Raw genomic sequence first — 11,234 nt, 5'->3', positions numbered from 1 at the left:
ACCACTTACAAAAAATATCTAATTGTGTAAGTAAGTAAGTGTATATATATGTATATATATATACACTTACTAGAGTAAGTGTATATATATGTATATATACGAGTATATACACTTACTCATCATTCATTAATTGTTATCTTTCTAACTATCTTGTATAATGAGGTGTATATCCCTACATAATATTACAAATGTGAATGAACATAAACCACGTACAAAAAAAGAAAAACTATATATTTTAAGTCTTTAATATCTTCTAAAATATTCATTTAAATTAAATGCTGTAAAAAGCCATGTTGATCTATATTAAATGCACAATGTATATTACTGATTACTGCTGTATTGATTAAATTCGTAAATAAGCCATTATTTCTCGTAAATAGTAAAGGATAAAAAATGGTTATTGTTGGTTATCACTAAGAGATACACATATACCTACCATCGCGCACTTTTTCGTCGAACAACAATGTGTTCATTTACGACATCACATTAGAAATCTCTAAAATGATCAGTGTATCTCTACTATCATCATCATTATCATTAAGTTGGAAGACGTCCACTACTGTTACAAACAAATGTTGACAAATTACCTCCACCAAAGATCGCCATGACGATCGGTCCAGCGATGCCCTCATCCAACCTGTTCCGGACCAGGGGGGGCTACCAACACTATATCTCCTATCTATTAAAAACCGCATCAATATCCGTTACGTAGTTTTAAAGATCTATGCATACATAGAGACAGACAGCGGGAACGACTTTGTCGTGATGATGATACAAGAACATTTGACATTCAATCACGAATGTAAAATATATATAAATATTGATATAGTGTATAATGAAAACATAAATTTGTAACAATGTAGAAATACAACGTTAGTGAAAGGAATCTAGGGTAGGTTTCTGTCCAGGAAATGGATATACCCAGCTGTGGAGTTGCAGATGGTTCTCGGGCAAAACGTTCGTACAAAAGTGTATGTAGCTCAGCGTCCGGTGTTGCTTTGTTGGACTGCAAAATAAAAAGTTACTGCTACTGGTGATGATAAGAAGATTTACTAGGTCGACTAGAATTAGAGCCTGATAAGTGATATCTCTCCTCTGTATAAGTTAAATTTATAGTTAAAAAGCTGAAGAGGTTCAACACAGTACAATTGATCAGAGTTATGATGAATTTAAAGAGGCGCAAGCGTATTATTGCCTAAAATTTTGGAATTATTAAAGTCATTGTTATACTCCCAAATCTCTACTACTGTACTATGTACGGTACTACTGTATGTTCGTAGTAAACTGGACTGTCAAAAGCGGAATATTCGGGGATAACCATAAATGTTGTTTATCAATATTACTCCTGATTGCCTAATAAATGATGATTCCACTGTGGAAGTAAAATCCAATATAACATTGAAAAAGTTAATACGAAAGATGGAATAGAAAATGAAATTACTGATTTTATTACACTTCACAAAAACATGTTCAAATTGAAAAGAATTCACGATTATTCTTTATCATTTTTCATTATCATCATCATCAGTCAGAAGACGTCCACAGCTGGACAAAGGCCTAATGTTTTATCATTTCAGTTATCACGTTTACACAGTCAAAATTCTAATAAATTATTTTATGGAGCCCTAAGGAAATAACTCTATGAAACTATATATAGAAAATATATATATACATTATCGGTTCATGAGTTAAACAATCATAGTCTAACTACTCAAAATTCTACTCCATGTCGCTGATGGAAGCAGCTGTGATTAATCAAATACAAGTTCAATTTCGCCCAGCTCCGTGTCAGTGGAAACGCGCCCTTATACTTGAGGTTGCGTGTATAATTTATAACTACATGCTTGTCTATCCGTAGGTAACTTGCATTGATTTATTCTATATGAATTAATATAATGAATCATAAGTCACACACTACATACAATACATCTACACTATATATTATGTGCATAACTCATAAGTTATACTCCGGACTGGCCAACCAACGCCCCTCACCTCCAGCCTTCCCCCGAAGAGTGCGATAGGGAAAAATGCAGCTCAGACCTATTTTACCTACAAAATTTTCACTAAATAGAGGTTTCGTATACAACTGTTTTCCTCTGTAATTAAAATAATAAATTTTAATGCAGTATTTTCAGAGAGAACGAGTCTGTGTCGGTACGTTTTCCTTTTTTCTTAAAAACCTTTTAAAATTGTTACGTATTCATCTACACAGGGCGGTACTAAAATGGCATTTTGTACGATGTTTGAAGAGTCATATTTTCTTTTGTCGTAAGTTGATTGAAAAAACAAAACGTACCGACATACTATACATATACAGCTTTAGCATATCTTGGTTTTGTGACAAAAAATCTCCTCTTTAGAAGCATTATCCATTAAAAAGGGAATACTTTTGTATGGAATAACGCTGCTAGCGTCAATATACAACTTAATGTTCTTAAGATTGTTGGAAAAATAAGAGTTAAAAAAAGATTATACGAAAATAATTGAACGAACCAGTCAATTCTAGAAGATTAATTAAGAAGGACCAAATGTCCAAATACTGAAGTACCACATTGTCGTCTTTTTCTGCCGCCAAGCAGAATTAATGTACAAGCACTATTTTGTTTCGGTCTGAAGGGGGCCGTGACTATTTTCTTTTACATTCTAATTACTACATCTCATATTATACAATAAATAATGTTACACTCAAAGACTTAAAACGCTCCTTAAGCGAATAACTAGCTCATTGTCACTACAATAATTTTTATCATATGATAAAAATAAGTTCGTTTTCGCTTTAAGAAGGCTCAGACAAACTATATCCTTTAATGCTGCACATACTGCATACCACGGTTATATTGCGTCAGTTTTACGGTACGGGTTAATACTATGGGGAAACTCCACTAATATTTCAAATGTTTTTCTGGCACAAAAAATGTATAAGAGCTTTATGCAATGTCAGTCCTCAGCACCATCTGTTAACGCTTACTGGTCTATATATATTAGAAATTTGTATGTTCATTAAGAAACATGGTGAACTTTTTAAACCAGCAAAGGACTATTCCATATTAGGATTAAGAGATCCAACTCGCCTTCTGATACCATACTGTAGAACAGCGCTTCATCAAAATAGCGCAAATATTATGTGTATAAGGGTCTTTAACCACCTTCCAAAGAATATTAGAGAGATGCCTAAAACATTAATGCATAAAAAATTTAAATTATGGCTAATAGATAAATGCTTTTATAGTTTAAAAGAATGCCTTAGCCAAAAAGAATAGTATTTAAATGTAATTTTTTGAGAGGTACCTACAAACTAATGTTTATTTAATATTATATTATAATTAAAACTATGTAATGTTTATTAGCGACATATAAATATAAAAATTCCAATATTAACAATCAAATATTTGTATGCCGATATATTGGCGAATTGTGTTGTACAACAATTAATTGTTAACAACTATGTTACCACGATTCATACAAATAAACCATTTCGTTTCAAAAGAAAATGTTTTTTGAAGCGAAACTTCATTAGAATCGCTGGCAGGATGATCCTGTAGCCGGAAACTGCCTCATGGTTTTAAATTAAAAATTGTATTTTTTTTATAATTGCTAATAAAATGGTCGCTGAATACCTTTATTTATTTACGGTGTGTATGGATTTGAGTATTATTGCTGCATCACTTTACATATATTGTAACTGAAATGATTTGTGAGTGAGAGATTGTCACAAAGAGTTTCTTGCCACTTCTTCTTATTAAAGCTCAACCCTCAAAGGAGGTGCATATAAAAAGAAAAGTCATTTCCTTGACCTGCCTGAATAAGGTGATTTTGATTTGATTTGATTTGGACTTTGATGAAACGAAAAAGCGAGATGATAGAGAAGTGTACAATCACTATCTTAGTTCCGGTCTGAATGGGAATTCCGTACCGTTTACTTTAACAGTATAATTATTGTTATTATTTTGCAAACAGGTAAAAATATGTGCTCATGGCGTCAGAATCTTAAAGATTGCGCACGACGTATTACTACATAGACACCAGGAGAACATAAATATGGTAGCGATGATAGTAATGTCTTTCATAGCGGTTGAAATCATTAGTAACCTAGCAACAAGTATCACGAGTCAGGACTTCATATTATGCAGTTTAGAGGTTTAATGTAAATTTTGCCTAGGCATACAGCAATACCAGTTATTGAGGTTTGGTACAGGTTTGTTTTTTTTTTACGTTTTAATTGTATATAATAATCTCACTTTGATTAAGATAACAAAAACATATACATACAAAAATATGAATATAACGACCTGATCGCATTATAAGTCCCTCGTGCAACTCCAACTAGAATATGCAAGCCCAATATGGAATCCTTTTTACTCTATCCTGTTCACCAGAAATAAAAATATTATCACGATTCTCTTCGATCTGGGTATTCATTTAGACCGCACACTAACCCTCGGCAACCATATAGACCATATTATAAATAGCTCTCTGCGCATGCTAGGCTTCATAACACGTGTATCCAAGCAATTTAAAGACAAGTGTACTTACACATATCTTTATAAGTCCCTCGTGCGACCCCAACTAGAATATGCAAGTCAAATATGGAATCCTTTTTACATGATCCACGAAAAAAGAGTCGAGACTGTTCAAAAAAGTTCTTACGCACATTAAATTATCGTGTAAAAGGAAACCGAGCCCACTATAATGATTTGTTGCTTGAATACAACTTTCTTCAGCTATGTCAGCGCCGCACAATAACAGACTGTGTAACTGTAAAGTACATATTGTACTGGTGAGCTGACATCTTCTGAACTCCTCAGTCTTTCACGTAGGCTTTCACGTCCCTGCCAGGTCCCTCCGCTCATGCATTACTTTTGAGCTATCGTCCCCAAGAACTAACATTGGGTTTCGCGCGCCATTACACTGAATGTGTAAATCTTATAACTATAGATTTCTTGACATCGACATATTTTCGTGCTCCCCTGCTGTGTTCAGACACAGTTTAGAATTAAAATTAAAATCGTTGTTATCATTGCCCCAAGTTTAGTTTTAATTAATTTCATTTGTCTACATCTTTTGTATCAATGCTCATAATCAAATTAGTTACTTCTGTGAATGTTTGCGTTTGTGACCTATAGAACCTTTGATTTTTATTTTTGTCATTATTGTATTTGTGAAATATGTGTTAGGACGCATCTATATTTATATTTTGTATCTCTTTCCTATATTGTTCAGTTCTTGTGATGTGTTTGTTATGTTTCCTTGTAATAATAAATAGATCATAATAATAGTAAATACTAATAACTATAACCAAGTAACACAGAAATTTAAACTCTACTCGTGTAAGTCGGATCCACGATTTAATTAACATTAAAATTGGAAGGAAATTGCTAGAATAAAGGAAATTGTTTTAAAATAATAATAAAAAATAAAGACAAAACAGTATATAAGTCGAATTCACGAAACCTACAATCATTATATTGCTGAACTTCAAGTTTATCGTCAGATATTAAACGAGTACAGCTTATATTCGGAAAATACATAATGATTAAATATATTTGTAGCGCGTTACTTGTAACAATGTTTGTGGAAAATGTAAGTTGAATTCTATTCTTAAAATAACTTTTGTAACATTAAATTTTATATCTTTAATTAACATTTAGTAGCAGATTACTGCTAGTTGAATATAAACTGACGCTGTTCTGTCCATATAAAAAAATGTTCCTAAGTATTCTGGATTAAGGTAGTCTGCCATAGAATTTAAATGATTTTATAATATGTAATAATAAAATGATAAGGAATAAGGAATAATAATTTGTGTAAACAACTTTTATATTACTGCTTTATAATTGCCAATTTCTTAAGTATTAAAATTGGTATAGTATATTATGCTTGTAAGATAGACATATGCCATTGGACTTTTCTGTAGAACTATCAATGATACACAATTCCCCCATACATTATTTTGTTTCATCTCGAAGGGCTAAGACAGCGTTTTCGTTGTCGTAAATATATTTATCGTTAATGTATACAAAATTGTGAAGAAAAACTTAACGAATTTTTCTCGAGAACTACGCTACGCTACGACAGACAGACGCAGCGGAGGACTTTGTTTTATAATAAATAGCCAAGATAATATTTTAGAATGGTGTCATTGATAAAATATATTTTTTACCTTCTTTTTTATGATAAAAGCGATGTTAAGTTCCATGATTCTAAGTTTGATTTTAATCTTATTAATTTGAATATTTATACACAAATAAAATTTGAAAAACAAAATTTTATGAACGATGCGGGATTCGAACCCACGACCTCCGGCGTTCCTTTTTATTCCGTTAGCTCAGTGGTTTAGAGCACCGGCACGGAACGCCGGAGGTCGTGGGTTCGAATCCCGAATCGTTCATAAAATTTTGTTTTTCAAATTTTATTTGTGTATTAATCCTAGAAGTGAGGGTTATCACTTTAAAAACATAACAAATTGTTAATATTTATACAGTTTTATTATAAAGTCTACTGTTCAGGCATTATCTATTGCCTGCCTCTTGAGAGAGGTCCCGGGTTCCAATGAAGCTGAAAAAATAAAGATGCAATCATTTATATGATGAATATGAATGTTTGTCTCCGAGACATGGATGTATATACATCCATGTCTCGGATATTAACATATATAAACATACGGTATATAACATACGGTATATTTATGTAATTAAGTAATTAAACATGTTATACACGATATATTCAATATAAAAATATTGTATTAAATATATCGTTGTCATGTACCCTTACTACAGGCTATGCCTAGTTTGGGGCAAGATAATTTGTGTTATAGTGTGTCAGTATTATTATTATATGATGTATAAATAAATTTAAATGTTTTATTAGAAAATAAAAAATAATATAACCGGCATCCTGTGTAAAGGAGCCTCCCACTGGTAAAGCGTTAGATAGCTCGTGGTGACTGTTTTTGGCACATTATTACTGGTAGAGGTAACATTAGTGATATGGTTGTAATGACTTTGTAGTATTATTAGAGTTTTATTTTTGGCTTATTTTATTCTTACACTTATCCCAGTAAGGAAAATTAGATGTGAATATGTTATTTTATTTTAAAGTAGAATTTATTTACAATTAGCATTCAAACCGACATTATAATTGCTATTATTTCTAACGTTTCATTCCTTATTTTTTTATGGTTTTTAGAGTTTACAAGATGGATGGGGAAAGATAAATAAAGCGAATGACATGAGCCAGAATAAAGATTCCTTAGATTCACCATCTGATATTCAACGATTTAGCCATTGGAGAGCGAACGAGGGAGATGAAGTTCCAGAACCAGCTGATGATGATAATGGTGATTTTAGTTCATTACAAAAACAAATGAAACATTTTAATAGATCTCCACGTGATTATCCACGATCCAACTAATCAAGTCAAAAGAGAAATGACATAGAGTGGGAACAGCATTAATTTAATTTCGTTTATTTCTCGTCGCAATATTATATAATAAAGCTTTTGAACATTTTAATGTATGTTTTATGATTTGTGAACCTTTATTATTTATTATTACTTGAAGAGGGTGGCTATTTGACTAGTCCTAATGAGTCTTAATCTGCAAGTCCTTTCGTTTTTTATTCCGACCACACTGAGGTGCTTTAGGTTATTTAGGCGACAGTGCAAAGTTAGCATCCTAGTGATTATGCATAGGTTTTTCGTGCTCAATGATAGGGCTTCATTCGCGATTCTGTTATTGAATGCTTTTTTCAGTACTTTGGTTTAAACCTGCTGATTTGCTCCAGCGTTTAAGTGTTACTGAACTTGTAGAAGTAAGGAGCGGAAAACTTAACTTTTTATTTATTTATTCATTTCACGTTGGAAACCCAACAATTACATGCACTACATAAAGCACTTACAAAAAATATCTAATTGTGTAAGTAAGTAAGTGTATATATATGTATATATATATATATATATCTCATTCACTCATCATTCATTAATTGTTATATTTCTAATTATCTTGTATAATGAGGTGTATATCCCTACATAATATTACAAATGTGAATGTAAGTTTGTTTGTTAAGCTTTTACGCCGGAGCTACTGAACCGATTTGGATGAAAATTGGTACAGCGATAGAATAGAGATTGGGAAAGGACATAGGCTACATTTATACCGGAAAAACTATATTTCCCGCAGGATCTGTAAAAAACGAAATTCACGTCGATGAGCTATAACTATACCAATAGCATGTTAAGTTTGCCATAGCAATCTTCCTCGAAATTAGATTCATAAAATATGTTGGGAACGGGAGCAAAAACGGGAACCGGAACTAGAATAGGACATGAGATAATCTTCAAATTGAAACTTGCCTATAATTTTTAAAAACCCTTTATCTAAGCGGACGCAGTCGCGTGCATCAGCTAGTATAATGTAATACTGACACACTTTCTATAATATAGAGTACTAGAGTAAAAAGCTGTATTGATATTGTTATTTATGCAACTGTTGTGTAATAAGGGGTATTAAAACACGAATATATATTTATCTCACGAGGCGAAGCCGAGTGTGATAATAGTACCACATGAGTGTTTTAATACCTAATTATCAACAGTTGCATACAAGACTTTATCTACACCCAGAATTTGAATCCTCTAAAAGATTCTGAAACTGTTAACTTATTGCTAACATTAAAACAGCAAGTCCTAGTAGTAACCTAATATCATCCATTACTGATTATATACAAATAAACTAAGTATTAATGAAATAATTGTTTATTTTAGTAGTAATTTACATTTTGTATAATGCAATAATTAAAATTCACTCGAATATAATGTTCTTTTGCAGCGTTTAAAATGAATCGCTCATTTTTTGTAATCAAAACATTAAAAATATCGAGGAAAATGGCGGGGATTCGAATAACCTACTTTTTTTACGGCGCGCGACGTTCTGGCAGTGTGGAACGCGCGTAAACGAAAATGTTCTTTTTTTGAAATTCATACAGATACCACGCATCGAGCAATAGGATTGTGGCTGTCTGTTACAACTCTTTGAGCATGAAGGGATTGAAAAAAAGGAGTGTTGTTATGAAATTCAGTACAACATTACAACACTCGTTTGGATGATGTAATGGTTATTAGAACATTGTATGTTTTAATGTTGGCAATAAGCTAACTGTTACAGATACTTTAATAGAGGATTTAAAGCATGGGTGTAGATAAACAATTTTACTAATTATAAACGTATTCCTTAATCAAATTATATTTATATTTATTTATTAAGTATAACCACATTACACATATCCTTAAAAACTAGTTTTATGCATACAGGGAAACACGTGTACTTTGTACACACGCAATGTTTATTTTTTATGGAATAGGAGGACAAACGAGCGTATGGGTCACCTGTTGTTAAGTTACAATCTCTTGCAACCCCAGAGGAATCACAGGAGCGTTGCCGGCCTTTAAGGATGGTGTACGCGCTTTTTTTGCAGGTACCCATGTCGTATCATCTCGGAAACACAGCACAAGGAAGTTCATTCCACAGCTTTGTAGTACGTGGAAGAAAACTCCTTGAAAACCGCACTGTGGAAGACTGCCACACATATCCAGATGGTGGGGATGATATCCTAACTTGTGGCGTGTCGTGCGAAGGTGGAATTCGGCTGCACGAATCAGGTTAAACAGCACTTCGGAACACTCCCCGTGATAAAAGCGGTAGGAGACACACAATGAAGCGACATCTCTACGCAACGCCAAGTGATCTAGCCGTTCACAGAGCACTGGGTCCCCGACAATTCGAGCTGCTCTACATTGCACGCGGTCAAATGGATCGAGCTGATACTGGGGTGCGCTAGACCAGAGATGGCAGCAATACTCCATGTGTGGCCAGATCTGCGCTTTGTAGAGCGCTAGAATTTGGGCCGGCTTGAAGTATTTCCGTGCTCTATTAATGACGCCCAAATTCTTTGAAGCCAATTTGGCTTTGCCCTCCAGATGGCCACGAAATTGGCAATCGCTCGAGATTTCGAGACCCAGTATTCCGATACTAGGCGAGGCTTTAAGGGAAGTGCTGTCGAAATGCGGTGATACGACAAATGGCATTTTTTTGTCGTAAACGCGCAAACTTGAGTCTTCTGGGGGTTAAATTGGACAAGGTTCAATTTACCCTATTCCGCGACCTTCTCAAGAGAGGACTCGATAGACACAAGTTTCTCCCGGCACTGCTCGACGATTTCCCGAGAGAGACCTGCATGGCCCGTGTATGCCGTATACACGCCAGTGCTGTCGTCTGCATAGCAATGTATGTTGGAGGTGTCCAACATATCATTGATATGCAGAAGAAACAGCGTGGGAGATAGCACACAGCCTTGGGGCACTCCAGCATTCACGGGCTTCGGGTTCGAGCAATATCCGTCGAGAACGACCTGTATGCTGCGACCAGTGAGGAAGCTGCAGATTCACTTGCACAAGCTCTCGGGAAGCCCTAATGATGGAAGTTTTGAGAGGAGCGCCTTGTGCCATACACGATCAAAGGCCTTCGTTACATCCTCATATTATATTATGTAGGCCTTCCCCTTGCTTTCAATAGCCGCCGCCCATCTATATGTTAGGTATACCAGAAGATCACCTGCCGACCGACCGAAAGCCGTATTGTCGGTCGTTGATCAACTGGTGACCGCCTAGGTATACCAAGAGCTGACGGCTAATTATGCTCTCCATGATTTTGGAGAGCAGGGAGGTAATAGCAATAGGCCTGTAGTTTGCCGGATCCGAACTGTCTCCTTTTTTTTTGATCGGATGGACAAGGGCTGACTTCAATGAGTCAGGGACTACGCCTTTGGAATAAGAGTGCCGAAATAAACGCGTTAGCACCGACGTCAACTCAGGGGCACACGTTCTAAGCACGATTGGAGAAATGCCATCTGGCCCGCTCGACTTCCTGACGTCCAACGAAAACAGAGCTCGTCTAACAGTTTTCTGTCTGAACTGTACTTCAGGCATAGACCTCTGACACTGTGGGGTGGTCGGCGGTGTTTTTCCGTTGTCGTCAAGAGTCGAGTTGTAGGCAAAAAGAGTGCTCAGGAGATCAGCTTACTCTTTTGCCGTATGGGCCAGGGTGTCATTTCTCATGTGCAACGGCGGCAGGGACGGCTGGTTGAAGTTACCAAGACCAGCTTTCGACAACGACCAGAACTTGCGTATTCCGGTCGGGTAACTGGAAAGCTGCTCGCCGATTTTGACGACGTGCTTCG

The 11,234-nt window shown here is 35.1% G+C and overlaps 1 long non-coding RNA gene across 1 annotated transcript; it reads left to right on the top strand.

Annotated features, from left to right (window-relative positions):
* Positions 1–5,482: 5,482 nt before the first annotated feature.
* Positions 5,483–7,513, top strand: LOC126967119 (uncharacterized). Its single transcript, XR_007729934.1, has 2 exons — positions 5,483–5,583; positions 7,189–7,513. It is a non-coding gene; the product is annotated as an uncharacterized LOC126967119 (long non-coding RNA).
* Positions 7,514–11,234: the final 3,721 nt, after the last annotated feature.

Source organism: Leptidea sinapis, chromosome 12 (assembly GCF_905404315.1).
Source record: "Leptidea sinapis chromosome 12, ilLepSina1.1, whole genome shotgun sequence".
NCBI classification, from domain to species: domain Eukaryota; kingdom Metazoa; phylum Arthropoda; class Insecta; order Lepidoptera; family Pieridae; genus Leptidea; species Leptidea sinapis.
The sequence above is the reverse complement of the archived record's forward strand: the minus strand, read 5'-3'. Positions and strand labels throughout refer to the sequence as shown.